Source organism: Anomalospiza imberbis, chromosome 6 (assembly GCF_031753505.1).
Source record: "Anomalospiza imberbis isolate Cuckoo-Finch-1a 21T00152 chromosome 6, ASM3175350v1, whole genome shotgun sequence".
Lineage (NCBI taxonomy): Eukaryota > Metazoa > Chordata > Aves > Passeriformes > Viduidae > Anomalospiza > Anomalospiza imberbis.
This window is the reverse complement of record NC_089686.1, coordinates 9011268-9027110: the sequence shown is the minus strand read 5'-3', so window position 1 is coordinate 9027110 and position 15843 is coordinate 9011268.

Genomic DNA, 15843 nt, shown 5'->3' with positions numbered 1-15843 from the left:
ACCTGAGTGTCTTCACGTCTGACCACAAGCTGCTGAGTGACCCACATGAGTAATTTAGACAGTGGACAAAGGCCTCAAAACAGAACAGACTATTGTTAATCGGCACTAACATGTTCTCCTGCTTGCTGCCTTTCTTACAGCCCCCAGCACAGAGCCCCTCCATGATGTGCCCCCCTCCAAGGGCAGCAGCCCCCCCCACAGCCAGCCCATGTGAAGGGGAGGTGATGCCACAGAGATCAGACCCTGCCAATGTCTGTTCTTGTTGCTACTTGTCCTTCCACTGAGAAATCCAAGCATTCAGATTACTGCAAATTACTCAGAAATCTCTCTTCACCCCCTCACAGCTTGCAGTGTAACTTCCACAGTTGTCCAGGTCTTTGTTGGATTTGACCCACAGACATCAAGCAATGTTTTGTCTGCTCTTACCAGATTTTCTTTTAATGTGCTTTTTTCAGAAGTATTAGACTGAGCTACCAAATCCTATCTTCATTTTTTCATCCCTCCTGCTCTGGATGCTTTCAAATGAATTAACTGTAACTCTGGCCCTTACTATGCTGGTAAATTAATGTGAGCAGTGAGTTAAATACAATTAATTCAATCCTGCTGTAACTTACCCTGGTGAAAATCTGAAAGTTTTACTGTAAAATTGTTTGGGTTATAGCAGCATGAAAAAACAAAACAAACAAATTTAAAAACTAAACAAAAAAAAAAAAAAACACAAACAAAAAACAAACAAACAAACTCAGGCTTGCGGCAGCAGAATTAGATTAGTACTTCCAAAATATCTGGAACTTCATCTCCTTTGAATTGACAAGTGAAGCCTGGTCATGCTGCCACTTCAATTTCTTTTGAAATTCTGGATGTTGAGTTCCAAAGCATGAGCAGAACTTATGAGCAGAGGGACTGAAAGCTGGATAACCTAGTTTATTACATTGGCATGAAATACAATTTAATTCCATGTGTTTTGTACAAAGGGAACCAAAAGGGTTCTACATATAATCTTTCAAGACATACAGATTACTGACCAAAGGACTTCACCAGATGTTTTCAATATATCTTTCCTGATGGAGATGTATCTTTTTACACATGAATCTCACCTAGCTCTCCCACAGACTTGAAGCAGCCCAGTTTTCTCCTGATGGGATAAAAGATCACATTTCCTATGTCTTTCATAAATTTTACTCCTAATTAAGTTCCCATTAATGAGGTTGAGAAGGGCATCTTTCTTTCCATCACACAGGTTTTTTTTTTTTTTTTTTCCTTTTGTGGGATTTTTTTGTTTGCTACTTGGATTTTTCTGGCTTTCTGGATTTTTAGAGGGTTTTGTTGCTTGTTTTTTTCTCTTTTCCTATTTTGTGATTCACTTGTCAGGCAGAAGTGTCTGTGCAAAAAACTGTGTGCCATTTACCCAGCACCATTTGGTTTTCTGGTCTATTCAAATTTGTTAGCTTTTTTTTAACCTGGAGAGTGACAGAAATGACAAAAATTCTTTCTCACCAGCTGAGAATGGGTGATGCTTTGGAGCCAGCCATGTGGCTGACAACAGTGCCACCCTGTGTCCCTGCAGGCTGGGGGACCCACTGAAAACTCATTTATTAAACCCTTCCCAGCCACACCAGTGTCCTCCTCCTCTCCCACATCCACTAGCAGACTCCTTTCCTGATGTTTCCTGGCAATTATTTACTTTCTGAGCCTCCTCTTTAACTTTTTGCCAGGAGATGAATTTATGGCTGCCTGGCAGAGCACAGCCTTCGGAGCAGCACAAATAACCATTTGAATAAGGCACCTTTCCTGAAACAGTTTGGGTCTGTAGTTTGGGTAGAAATGGTTTGATGAAGCTGCAAATCAATATTACTCTGTAAATTTTTAATGTTCACACCATGTGAAATGCTGTAAATAAAATAAGCTAACCACAATAGACTATTCTTTGTAGTTCATTTTAAAAAATGCCTGTTCAGCAGTGTGGCTAACTACTCGCTGTAGATATGGCTTTAAAACTGTCTAGGCTAATACATCAAGACCAGAATTTGAATAACCTCTAGTGGCAGGCAATTTTTCAGAACTTCCAAATACTACAATAAGTAAAACTAGAATTTTTTTTCAAGTTACGTGCTAAAATGGACAGGTCAGAAAATAAGTAAAATGGGAACAAGATTCCTGCACTGGCATGTTTATTAATCCAGTGAAGGGTTGTTAATGATTGGAGGGGAGCTCAGAGTGGAGAATTCAGATCTCGATTTCAACCCTGGCTACACTGAGCTCTCCTGGGAGTTTGGAGCTGCGGGATTTCTCATGAAGTGACCCCATTATAGGAATGTGTAAGTGCCATTTTTGTTGCCTTGGATCCAGGCTTGAAAGGTTTTCTTTTCCAGTCCTAACCCATTATCTGTTTCCAGAGATATATTTTACAAGATGAACAAGGGGTTATGGCTGTAAACTGAAAGACAGAATTTTTCAGTTGGATATAAGGAAGAAATTCTTTACTGTGAGGGTGGGAGGCCCTGGCACTGGTTGTCCAGAGCAGCTGTGGCTGCCCCATCCCTGGGAGTGTTCAAGGCCACGCTGGATGGGGCTTTGAGCAATCTGGTCTGGCGGAAGGTGTCCCTGTCCATGGCTGGGGATTTGGAACTGGATGATCTTTAAGGTCTCTTCCAACCCAAACCATTTATGATTCTACAATTCTATGAACCAGTGCACAAAAGAGCAAAATAGTAACCTAAGCATATGTGAACAGCAAGACCTGTTTGAAAAAGAAAAACAAGGTTGCTCAAGGTTTTATCTAGTCATGCACTGAAAACCTCCAAGGACAACACAGCCTCTTCAGGTGACCTGTTGCTGAATTTTGCCCTCTGTAATGGTTTATCCCCATGTCCAGGCTGAATTTATTCTGTTTCAACTTATGCCTGTTGCATAAGTTAACATGGCCTCTGTCCAGTCACAATATTGGGACAAAATTGCTGCTTTGGTCCCATGTCATAATTTTCTTGACCATTTTTTCCTAATATCCCAGTGTTTTAGATAGTTAAATCCTCGGAAAAAAAAATCTTCCTATCTCAATTAGAATTACCTGTAGATACAATTTGTCAACTCTTTATATATTTTAATACACAGTTAATAAAGGTGCTGAAGATATTCAACACTCCTCTGTATTCTCATATTCCACTGCCAAGTAGGAAATTTGTCAGTTGTTACATATGACATCAACTAAAATTCCCAAACCCTGATAAGATTCTGTCTGTGTGTGACAGGTAGAAAAGGCAGTCCTGAACTTGGAGTGTGAGCAGGAGACAAGGCTCAGTCCTGAGCTCCATCACTGAGCAGACAGATGTCCTTACACAAACAACCCTGCTCTCACCGTCTCATAGTTAAAAAGAGGATTTTAATGCTTGGATTTTGCCTCAGGGGTTGAAATTCATAACTTGATACATTCCCCCAGTAACATCAGGGGCTCTATACCTATGAGCACTGCAAAAAATATTTTTTCCTAACATATTATCCATTAAAGCTCCATAAATTGAATGTTTGAGAAGAAAGTGTAGGCTGAAAACCTGTTCCTCTAATCCTGTTGTATCTTTCAAGCTGTCCAGGATATGGTCAGCCTGGGTCAATAGACCACCAGGAGAGTGATGACCTTGACAATGAAACTTTCTCCCAGGAAGAAAACAGATCCCCCAGTCTGCAGAGCATGGAGGATTAAATACTCCACCTTCTGTCTCAGCTCAAGCCCAAACCAAAATCTCAAAGATCTTATTAAACTCACATTCAAAAAATGAAGGGAGAGTATTTCAGTGTTCTTCACACATATCTAAGCTTTTTTTTTTTTAATAAAACCTTTCACAGTATTTTAAAAGACAAAGCAGGACATTGATGAATAGGAATTGCTTCTTCTTCTCTCCAAAGTATGAAATCAATCAAAATCAATTTTTTGAACCTTTGACAGACTGGATCACCAGATGATGCTGAGCTTTTTTACTTTCCCACTTCCTGTGCAAATGCTTGGCAAAAGCTGATACTCCCTGAAGACCATACAAAATCAGTTATTCAAAAGCTGGTAGCTGATAATTTGAGACTTCCATATCCTGGCACCAGCTTAGTGACTAAAAATGAAAGGTCCAGGGATAAACCCTCTGTTCTATGTTATTCCTCCAGCACAGTCGTACACTGTTGGGATTATGATGGCTCTCAGACAGACACAGATCCATGTAGGGTATGGGAAAGGGATAAATGTTGGTGGATATTCACAAAGAGTTCATTCTGAGTTTGAGAAAAAGATTATGAAGCTTGTTTGAAACTTTGGCAAGTGAAGGCCAGTGTCTAGGGATCATCTAGAGAAAGAGACAAGAATGAATGGATAATGTAAGCCTGCATTTTTCATTAGTTTAATCATATTTTAAAAACTTTATTATGACAAAGAAAATTCTGATTTTATGTGTTGTACATCCAACTGGTAAAAGGTACCAAAATGAGTGTCAGGAAAGATCATCTTACTGCCAACATAGGAATGGAAATTATAAATATTGTAGTGGAGGAGTCAAATTAAGCTGAAAAGTTGTCCTAACTGGGACATCTTCCCAAAACAGTACAAAATTAGTTATCCTGAAGTTTTGTAGAAGAAAAAGTGGAACCAAATCAGAACAAATTCAAGCTACAGCAGAACATGGATCAGAACTGCACCAGAAACACTTACAGTACCTATTCTGGTTTATCAGCCATGCCCCACCCTGACTTGAGAAGAGCGAGAGTGGACAGACAGCCATCCATTACTTGTGAACACACACAAACATCTGGATTATTTCCAGAGCACATTTTTCCTGTGTGAAACATTCCTTAATAGGTTTCCCAAAAGGTTGCACTATTCCTTATGAGACTGGCTCTGTTTATTTGGCATTCAGGGCCATGTAGTGATTTGCTAATGTATAGATCTGTCACAACTAATAAATCTTTACAGTGTTATGGATGACATTATTATTTTTGATCCAGATTACAGCATTGGCTGGCTGATGTGGTTGATAGCAATGCTTACAAGCTATCACCTACTCCTTGGATATTAGCTCAAAAGAAAACCCCAGTATAATTCAGAGCATGGATCCATTTAAATATTAATGGCACAATGATATTGATGGCAACACTATATCCTGCAAAGGCTGCAAACCATGTCCCCCACACATGCATTGATAGCATTAGGCAGCTGAAAGAGCATTTGCTGGGGGCTGGATGCTGATTGTACTGCAGAAACATCCTTGTGGGAGGAGGTCTAGGGCAGGAGAGAAACTGGTTCACATACGTGTGAATGAGGACACACAAACTGAGTTCCTACAGCAGAAGTGAAATAAATCCAAATTCACTTGCTGTACTATGCTGGGGTGGCAGTAAGGCTTAAAGAAAAAGACACTACATGTAGCAAAAAAAGTAGTGTACAGCATAAATAGCATATGTGCCAAATGAATTCTATAATAAAGCAGATGCAGCAGATTATATTTAATAATGTTTGACAATTCCCTGTGCAGCTAATGGTTTGTTAGAAATTAGTCCCTAATGTTTTAGGGACTGCTGGCATTTACAGTCATTTGCTTTGTCTTAATTTACAGTGTTTGTGTGCTGTGTGCCGTTTAGCCTGCTCCTTGCAGTTTTATGATCTTTCTTGGCTTGTTGGGGCTTCAAATGTTGTTTTAACTCACTAGCTACTCTAATAACACAATGTTCATGGGAAGAATTTAATAAAATACCTTTTTAGGACTTCATTCCATTTTTCCTCTCCAATACACAATGAAAGATGATTCTGCTCTGACATCCAAGCTCCAGTGAGACCTACTTGTTGCCAAGCATGTAACTTCTAGTCCCAAATTTCATGGTATGAGCAAATAAATAGGGAATGCATTGTGCCAGGCACTAGAGGCAATTCAGATTGCGCTGAGCATCCTGCACCAGCAGATTCAAGCGACATAGCAAACCCATTTTAGCCATAAGTGCCCTTTCATCCAACTGTTTAAACACTCCTCAAAAGCACACAAAATTATTTTACATCTTTCTGAAAAAATAACTAAAATCAAGATTACATCCATTGTCCAGGAAGATGAATTAAGCCACAGAAATGAATCCATAAGCATTACTCAAAATGCCAGATTCTCCACAGAGAACTGAACACCAAACGTTCACTGCTTTTCTTCCAATTCTCCCAACTGATCAAATTTAAAAGAAGCTATTTCTTTCTATAAACTTTAGCTTGACTAACAAATGTAGGACAAGCATGAGAGCGTGGGATCCTCATGTCTTGAATGAGGAGGGAGGGCACAGGCTCTAAACAAAAGGTTGAGGCCATAGGTGCCATAATACACCTAAAACAAAACTCAAGGAATATTGTTCTGTGCCAGAAGTTCCAGGTTTGCTTGAAGGAGTGGAAGCATTGCCTGTTAGTCACAAAGGTGAAAGCCCAGTCAGTTTCTCCTGGGGAGCACTTTAGCTCTGCTCAGTCTCCTTGCAGTGGTCTGCCAGAGAAATGGGGCAGACTCCAGATGGAGGACACTGCAGAATGCCAAAGATGCTCCAGGACAGCAGCCATGGCAGGGAGAAGCTCCGTGCCAAGGGACAGCCTTGTCTGCATGACCTCTCAGTAGTGAACCAATTATTTTAGGTCAGAGTTTAGGAAAGTCTGACGTATGCAATAGCAGGAATTTATTTTTTTTAATCAATATGAGCTTGTTGAGGCCAACCTTAGTCCCATTCTTAATCTGGAACATAGATTTTTCTAACATTTGCCTATATTTTTTTCTCCTACTAGTTCAGCAGTGCTTGTAGCTGGAGCCAACAAGTCTGAAAATGCAAATAGGCTAAATCTCAAGGGCTCACAGCTTGCTTGCAGCCAGCACAGCCACTGCATACTGTTGGTGAAGGATAGGGAGTCTGCTCAAGTCCTGCAGGCTTCCCATTATCTCCTCAGGTCTCCCAGCAATAGGAATATTCATCATGAAGCTCAGATCATTGGTTAAATGAAGATACAACCCTTTAGTGCTGGTTATGAATGATTGTGGCTTCTAGGAGGGGAGATAAATGAGTGTCTCAGTGGAACTAGACAAATTTGAATTAACTAACTATAGTGTATAACAGCAACTCATTCTTCAGTGAAATGGAAAGAAGGTCAGACACTGGCGTGAATTGGTTCAATCCTGACTAAAACAACTATGACAATGTTATATACCTGCAAAAAAAGGGAAAACATCAGATTTTGACTTTGGATTTTTTTTTTTTTTTTGAAGAGTTCACTATAAAAAAAGATGAAATTTGTTTCATGTTTGAGAAAAAAATAAAAAAAGTGCATCTAGGTGCACAACCTCCTCCCTTCTCTGTGGGAAGGACACCATTGCAATTTGTCAGGATGTGGCTGAGTTCAAAGTATTTGAGTGTGAAAGGTCTTGATGTATAGAGTGAAGTTTCACAGGAGACACATTCCCAGGATATAAATCAGACTACCTGCCGTCTCAAGCAGAGATTTGATCCACCTGCATATACATTTGAAAGGAGCCATGAAATTCATTCACATACTGAGCTGCTTCAAGGAACTGTGTTTAAACATGGTAACAGAGTGAAAGGCAGAAAGATCTGTCATCTGGAAATGTGCTTATATCACGAAAGGTGTCAGCTTAAAATGGCAAAATCTAGAAGGGGATAAAAAGTGCAGAAGAGATAAAGATGCCAGTCTCTCCCTCTGAACAGCTGATGGCTGAGGGGAAAGTCCTGTTTGAGTCTACTCCATGGCCTTTTCCTTTCCTTCTGAGAACTGACATGGTGTAATTAAGCACCAGTAACTCCAAAGACTTTGACTGTTTAAGTGACATATTTTCTACAATTACTTACTTCTTTAGTGCTACCTGGACTGCAGCTCTGAATCAGATCTTACTCAGCAATTCTCCTCCACCAGCTTTTTGTAAGAAGCCACCACAGTCCAGCTCTTTGACATGTTTGGGGTGTAATGCATTTAATGAACAGTAGAAAAAGGAGTTGTCACTGTCTCAAAACCCCTTCAAGGTAGCTCTTTTTTGAAGTCCAGATCTTTGGGGAACACCAGTTTCTCTCAATCTCTTCCTAACTATAACCCTAATTTGAAACACTAAACATTTATTCCAGTAAACCACCCCTCTAAAAGATGACAGGAAAATTCAATCCCTTCCGAAGTTTCTGGGGCAACACAATTATCAAGGCTGTACCTCAGCTTACACAAAGAAAGCTCAGCTGAGCTTTCTGAAGGATACCACTGGTGTTTAGTTTTCAATTCCCAGGGTCTACCACACCATCTTGATGCTCAGAGACCTTAATTCATCTTGCTGTCATATCCACCCATCACCTACGAGGCACTTTTTGAATGAGGTTCATCCTGCCTGCTAGCATAACACAGTCATCATCTGTCCTGTCATCTGAAAAATATAAATGTTTCATGCTCCACTAATAAATCTGCTACAATATTTGCTGTTGCTTGTGCAATTCAGGGCCCTGTTTCATGGAATATTTATAAATCACTTGCCTGATGATAATGTTCATTGCTAATTGTGAGCATCTTCCTGCCTCCCGCCCCAGTATGCAGGACAAGAGAGGTGCTCCAGCGTGGATCTGAGCTGTCTCTCTTCCCACTGCCTTTCCCAGCATAGCAGTGTGGAAGAGGGGAAGCTTACCACGTGCAGACAAAAGCAACATCCAAATCTTTTTGCCCAATTTCACATTTTATAAGAGAAACTGCAGGAGGAAGCTTGCAGAAGAAAACTGTGTGTGATTATTAACATAAAAAGTTACACTTTATCATCCCCCACACCTTTCTTCCACCTGGGTGCTGCCTTTAAACAGTCCTAAAAATTGCACCACCTTACATATTTTCCTTTGTTCTGTGTATATATTTTCCTCTGTCCAAATGCTCATGGTTTGATGGTTTGCAGGAAAAAACAGGTCATGGGAAGTCACTGCTTGTCAAAGAGAGTTTTGGTTCAAGTAAGTCATCTACTCAATGGAAAGTTAAAATACTGGGATAGCTGGGACAGTGAATTATGGGATAGAATTATGGTTACCTATTTCATTTTGCATTTTGGCCAGAAGTGGAGAAATGCCTTCTGCTCTTGGATTATGTGAGGTAAAGAGGTTGATTTTCCTTTCTTCCTAGAGGTGGAGAGAAGGACATGAGGAAACAGGGGAGTATATGAACACACATCATCCACATTTCTGTGGCATCCCAACACTTCAGCCAGTATTGAGTTCCTTGGCCTTAATATTGTAGCCAAATACCTTTGATTTCTTCCCAAATTGTTTAGACCAAAACAAGCAAGACAGGACAGGAAAAGGGAATTTTCTCCCTGGATTATAAAAGGGATGTTAGGACCCCGAGCAGTCAACTTCTCATGCTCATTATTGCCTAGTATTGCATGAAATAAAAACTTAGGCTGAGCAATGGCCTGAGCTCAAGCCAAACAAGGGCTGTGAGCAGCTGCCCATAGATGGACAAAACAGAAAAAGTGCCCCAAGAGATTTGGAGAGGTCTCTGCTGGAGCAACCAGGTAGTACCTGGTATCCTCACTCATGCTTCCAAAATACACCTCTTGTTTTCACAGAAACTGTCAGACCTCAATATCTTTAACATCCTCCACACTGGCTGAAATCTTTCTAAAATCTGGTTAAAATTGGCTAGCAAAGTCTATCAGGGAGGCAGGCACACACAATACAATAAACAGCATTTCCTAGAGAAAACCAGATCAAAAAAGAACCTGCAATCCTCAGTCCCTCCTTCCTCTTGACCAAATCGATGCATCTCTCAGTAGAGCTGAGTATTGATCTATTTTATGCAAACAACGGAGTTTGAAGCTTTAGATTTATGCTCCTTGCCCAAAGACAAGCTCATGTCTGAAAGAGCATGAGTTTGTGCACTGGCTAATGGCTCTTGCTCAATCACTAATCATCCCAGTTCTTAAAGATTTTTAAGTCAACTATTGACCTAAATTATTCTGCCTTGAAAGAAACGTTATAAGCTGTACAACAAATTAAGGCAAAAAAGCCTAATCAAGACTGGTCTCAAACCTCCAAATCTTCCCATTAAGGGCTGCTTCTATTTCCTATTATACATTGTTTTGGGTAAAGAGTGTTTATGAGGTATTAGGCTTTTTATCGGTTTCTCCTCCATTTTAATTTTCATTGTTGCACATTTCAGTGATAAAAGATCATGAACCCTTTTTCCCAAGTTATTTATTAACACTCATTATAAAGGGGAATTGAGGGGAAATGATGTGAAACTAAATGGCCCAGATTTTTTCTTCCAGCAGGACCTGAACTGGAATCTATTTTTCACTACCAAAAGCCAACACTCACAGAGACATTGGGAAAATTCAGGCCCAAAAGTGACAAAAGACTACTGAATCCATCATTATTTTTCCACTTCACCTAGCTAACTCAAAAATCACTGGCTGCTCACTTAAAAGTCAACACAGCTGCAGAATGACGCAAATACCATTAGTGACAAGATGACACTTCTTCCATTCATTTATTTATTATTTTTAAAGAGAAAGTTTGCCATACTGCAAAATCAGGCTACAGGTGCAATGAGCTGATGCTGCATGTCATGGGCTCTGGGATGGGGAGACACTGGCAATGTAGAGTGAGGCACTGCACTGTTAGGAGATGGTTAAACTGAGAAAAATGCATCTAGAAATATTTCATACTGAGGTGTTATTAATTCTTTATAGTGGAAGTGTTCTCTGATAACTATGAGCCTTTGTTTTGTTCTTAGGAAATTTTTACAACTGTATAGTATAGGCATGTGTGTTTGGTTCTCTTAAAGTATTAATTGGCTGTATTGTGGCTGTTCAAAAAAGCATTTAGTGAAATAGATAATATATCCACATCTCAGAAAACCATAGCTCAGAGTTTGCTTGCCTGTGTTATAGGACCTTTTGGTTTAATATCCATACACCCATATATTTCCAGAGTTTATTTTGTAGTTGCATTTACACCAGCTTTTGCTGCTGTGAACATGTAGACCCATACTTCCTAGGATTAGCTCTGTGATTTATGGAAATACACCTCTATGTGCTAAACTGGTTCTCACTTTTATTTTAAGTATAATCAAGCCTGGAATGACTGAAAAAGCTGTCATGAAACAGAATTATGTAATTTTACAAGCTGCATTTGTCATGCCATTACCAGAAAATTGCTTAAACTTTTAAAAACAAGAAAACCTTCTAACTTCTCATTTTTCTATCTTGCTAAATGCCCTAACTCAACCTAGAAAAGTCATGCTTTCCAAGAAGCTTTATTCTGAAGTAGTTCTACTTGTTTGAAACAGCTTCAATTAGGAAGCAGCAGCATTCCTGAACATACATTTCTTGAAACAAAAGAAAGTGACAGGAAGATTATGCAATTTGGCAAAAGTGCTGGGAGATGTCTGACCACCCTTGTAAAGATAGAGCTGCTGGTACATGCCATGCTGTATAGAAAATGGAGTGTTAATGGTTTAGCTGCTGGCAGCAACCACCCTCTACTTCTTGAAATGTTCATACAGTACAGAACTGCCACTGGCTTCAAAAGCATCCTTTCTGATTTTCCAAGGCCAGTGCCAGGTCACATTCCCAGTGTCTGAGCAGCTGCATTGCATGTCAGTCTCACACATGAAATGGCAAAATCAAGCAGTCAGATGTCACATCTTGGCATTACAAAACCATTCATCATTATCAGCAAATGCAAATATAGGGACTTGAAAGGAGAGACAAGCCTGAAGCCTTTTTCTGAAAATCAAGATTATTCATTGGAAGATCCCTCCCCCCTCTAGCAAATTGCACCTTACTCAATATATTGACCTTGGATGGACAGATGAATCTCTTAGTGCTCTCATAAGCTTCATTTACATTTCAGTAGGCATTAAACAATTAAGCCATTTTGGGATACAGCTCTGCACATTATTTATGTGTCCTTCCATAGCAGAATTCTAGGGCTTCAATAAAATAAATAAAATCCATGAGACAATAAAAAATAAATAAGATCCATGAGACAATAAAAATTCATATAATGTTTTTAAAATTCACTCTAAGGTACAGAAAATACTTTTGGTTCAACCTGAGCATTGCAGGATTCTTGAATGCTGTGGAAAAGAGGCAGAGTGAGTAAAATATAATTTCAGACTTCATGAGGGAAATGATCACAGTAAAGTAAAAGATTTGTAGGTGCTATTCTATAATCCTACACAGGTAATTTCATCTTACTAAAGAAGCATATTTGCTAGCATCTTATATGATTTCAGTGAACCAAATGATCAGAATCCACACAGATACAGCTTCAGAACCAGCCAAGGCAGAGACACACATGCAGTGTTTGGGAATGTGCACCCAGAAGGCAGAAGCCAGGTCAGAAGAGCAGAAGAGTCACAGTACCTGGGGACTTGATGTTGAAACTGTCGTATGCATAGTCTCAAACACAAAAATATTTTCATATTTCATTCTCGACTGAGATGACACAAAGTACTGCTCTCACTAGATGTTCAGGGGTCACTTCAGGCACAGTCATAAAGGAAATGGTCCCTAGAATGCACTGCTTGTATCAGCAATCCTCTTTGGCATTAGGAAAGCAGCCTTGGAGATGATGTGTTGCCTGACTTTAATCCAATAACTCTATTGAATTTGTTGTTTGACCTTTTCTTTCCTTTGGATGGCATCATCCATGGAGTAGTATATCATCATCATCATCCTCACTGAAATGATGCATTTCACTAATAGATCATTAGAAAGAAAGCTCACTCTGAAGATATACGGGTACAATAGATCACGACGGAAAAGGGCGTACTGTTGATGTACCACCCAAAAGATGGCAGAGTCCAACAAGGAGGAGGTCCAAGAAGAAGCATGTTTAATTGAGAAAGGATGACTGAACCACAATAAAAAGCCTTTGATGCTTCCTTACTTGCATTAATGAAATCAGTCACGGTGGATACTTACGCTTCTTGCTTCTCTCAGCATGAAAGAACCAAAAAATTAATCTCTTTTTTTCCATCCTGTTGCTCATCCTGGTCCTTGCACATTAATGTATCAGAACCTGTGGCTCTTCATCAGTTCAGAGCTGTCTTACAGGCTCAGCCATGTCGCACAGCAAGCAGGATGGCACTGCCAGGGCAGGGAGCAATGCACAGCACAAGTCCTTAATGGGAAGGACAAGAAAATCCAGTGGATCAGCAAAGATGCCTAAAATGAATTGCCCTACAGGAGAGCTACATGTGAACCCCTGCAGTACAATTAATGCTGTGACCACATAGGTTTCTGCCATGAACAAATGCCAAATCCCTGCTTTCTCTGAGGCTCCAGGTACGCATGTCCTGGCTCTTGGCCACCTGAAGATTTTGTCATGTTGGAGGGTCAGAACCCCTCCAAGTGAGCAGTTATTTGACTTTGTCTGTATGCATTGCTTTTTTGCTCATCTTGTTCTCATCTTTCTCAATATGTCCCCAAAACCTAGCTTCAACCTGACTAAGGTCTGTATTTTTGCCACAATTTCCCAAAAAAAAAAAAAAAATCTAATATGCTGTTGGCTTGCATGTTTCCAGACAACCATTTATATGTGGAAAGCTGTATCCAAAAGACATATCCTCACATGTTGAACCCATCTGCCTCTTTCAGCATTACACACGGGTTTGGAAGCAGAAGGGCTTTGGTGCCCATCTCAAAACCCTTCACACTGGATGTGATAGTCTCCCTGCTGTCATTAGCTCTTTGCCTGATTAATTATCTCCTCCATGCTGGAGAGGGGCACCTGCAGTGCTGCGTGGGGATGGTGCTCAGACTGTGCCACTCCTCCAGCCTCTCTGCTGCCATCAGTGATTTCACTCCCTATTGTCAACAAGCGTATCAGAGAAGTAAAACACAATTAATTGTGGTGCCAAATAGTAGCTTAATGCTTAATTGCACAACTCACAATGAGGTCACAATTACTGGGCGATCAGATAAGCTTTCACAGATGTATTATATAATCCATGCGCTTAATTCCTCCAGAGGTAGTGAGAAAATTACTGTTCATTAACAAAGTGGTTGCATTATCTGGAAACATATTTAAATCATCATTTTCTCCATTCCAGAAATAATGCCATTTCTTTTTCAAATGATAAATATACTTTCAAGAAAAAGTTCAGCTGGAAGCTACTGTCCCTAATAGATCTAATGTCAGATAATTAATGTGTCATTTTTTTTCCTTACAAATAACAGGGACAAGAAAAAAATATTTTGAACCCCATCAGTTTATACCTCAGGAAGTGTAAAGGCAAGTTGTAGAGATTTGCATTGTTGTTCCATTCATGGTTACAAGGAAATTCTGCAGCTTTTTCTGGAGCATGTTCCCAGAAACCTAGGCAGTGACTTAGGTGAGGAGCCAGGTTCAAGCACAAAGGGTCAAATGTATTTTTCTGTGACTCCAAACCTTTTAAAAATGATTTACTGCCTCACTCTACGGTACCTGAAAGGATAATGCTGTTTTGAACACTCAAACAAATGGCATACTGGAACTGACATTTTTTTACATACATTTATGCATCTTGATGCAGCTGTCTCCCCAAGCTGACAAAACTCTCGTGGAAACAAATGGGATTTTTACCTGAAAGTGACTGCAGCATTGGCCCCTCTTTTACCATTGTTAAAATATATCAATTCTCTGAAAATCCAGAATTACTTCACAGATGTAGTGAAGATATCCAACTATGTCACCAGTTTTAAGAAATACTAAATTATGGAAATTATTTCAGAATACATTTTTTGTTATCCTTAATTCTTTCTCATATCTCTCTCTGACTGAAATAATATAAAAATCCATTGAAGAATAATAATTGTCACATTTGATGTACATTTTTATTAACAGCACTATAAAAATTCAATTATGTAGCAAAGGGTGACAAAAAATTTCCTTTAAATTATACAGTAAACAAAGCACTCAAAAAAAACAATTTGCTCATGTCATATGTTAAAAATCTCTGCTCCATTGCCTGAGGAATTTAAACTAAATTCTCTTTGTGTCTGGAAGCAGATTTTCCCTTTCCTCTACCCCTGCTCCCATTAGGGACTGGAACTAGATGATCTTTAAGGTCCCTTCCAACTTAAGCCTTTCTATGAGTCTATGATTATCCAAATGCTTTCCTGGGGAAGGTTTATTTAGCCAACAATCTGTGCCTTCCAGACGTGGTGTTTCCTCTGTCCACTCTGAAAATTCCCACAGCTGACATTCACCACGGAGGGAGAACATAGCTGTACAGATGGATTAATAACAAAATCAAGATGCAAAAGCTCCCACAAACTGTTTCTCCACTGATAAATTTAGTAGAAACCACTGGCCAAAGATAGTCTGCTACTTGGTAGTTATCAGTAATGTCATTACTTAGGGGGATACTGAAATATTCCCCTGGACTGTGTTTAAGTGGTTCTGCCTCTGGCACACAGATATGTGAAACCATTTTACCTTGCACAACAGGAGGTGATCTAGCATAAAATGACCGATTTTTATGCTTATCATGCAGAACTTCATTGCTGCTATCTTCATTTGGATGCACAGCAGAGCAGTAGGCAGTCTCCTTCCTTGTCTTGTCAAACCAGGGCTCCACCACACAGAGGAAGAGGGCGCTGATCTGAATTCCTCCATGTCCCTGCGAGCAAATGAATAAATGTAAAGGGAAAGGAAGAGATAAACCTAGGTTTTGCAATCAAGTGGGAGGAGGAAATCTGCTATTCTGCCAGTATGTAGGCAGATTTTGAAATTTTATTTTAGTTTTTCACTTTCTCCCCACGGAAGAAACAGGGGAAATGAAAGCAGGGAGACCTGTGAGCTGGAGCTCATGCTCACTGTTAGCTCTGT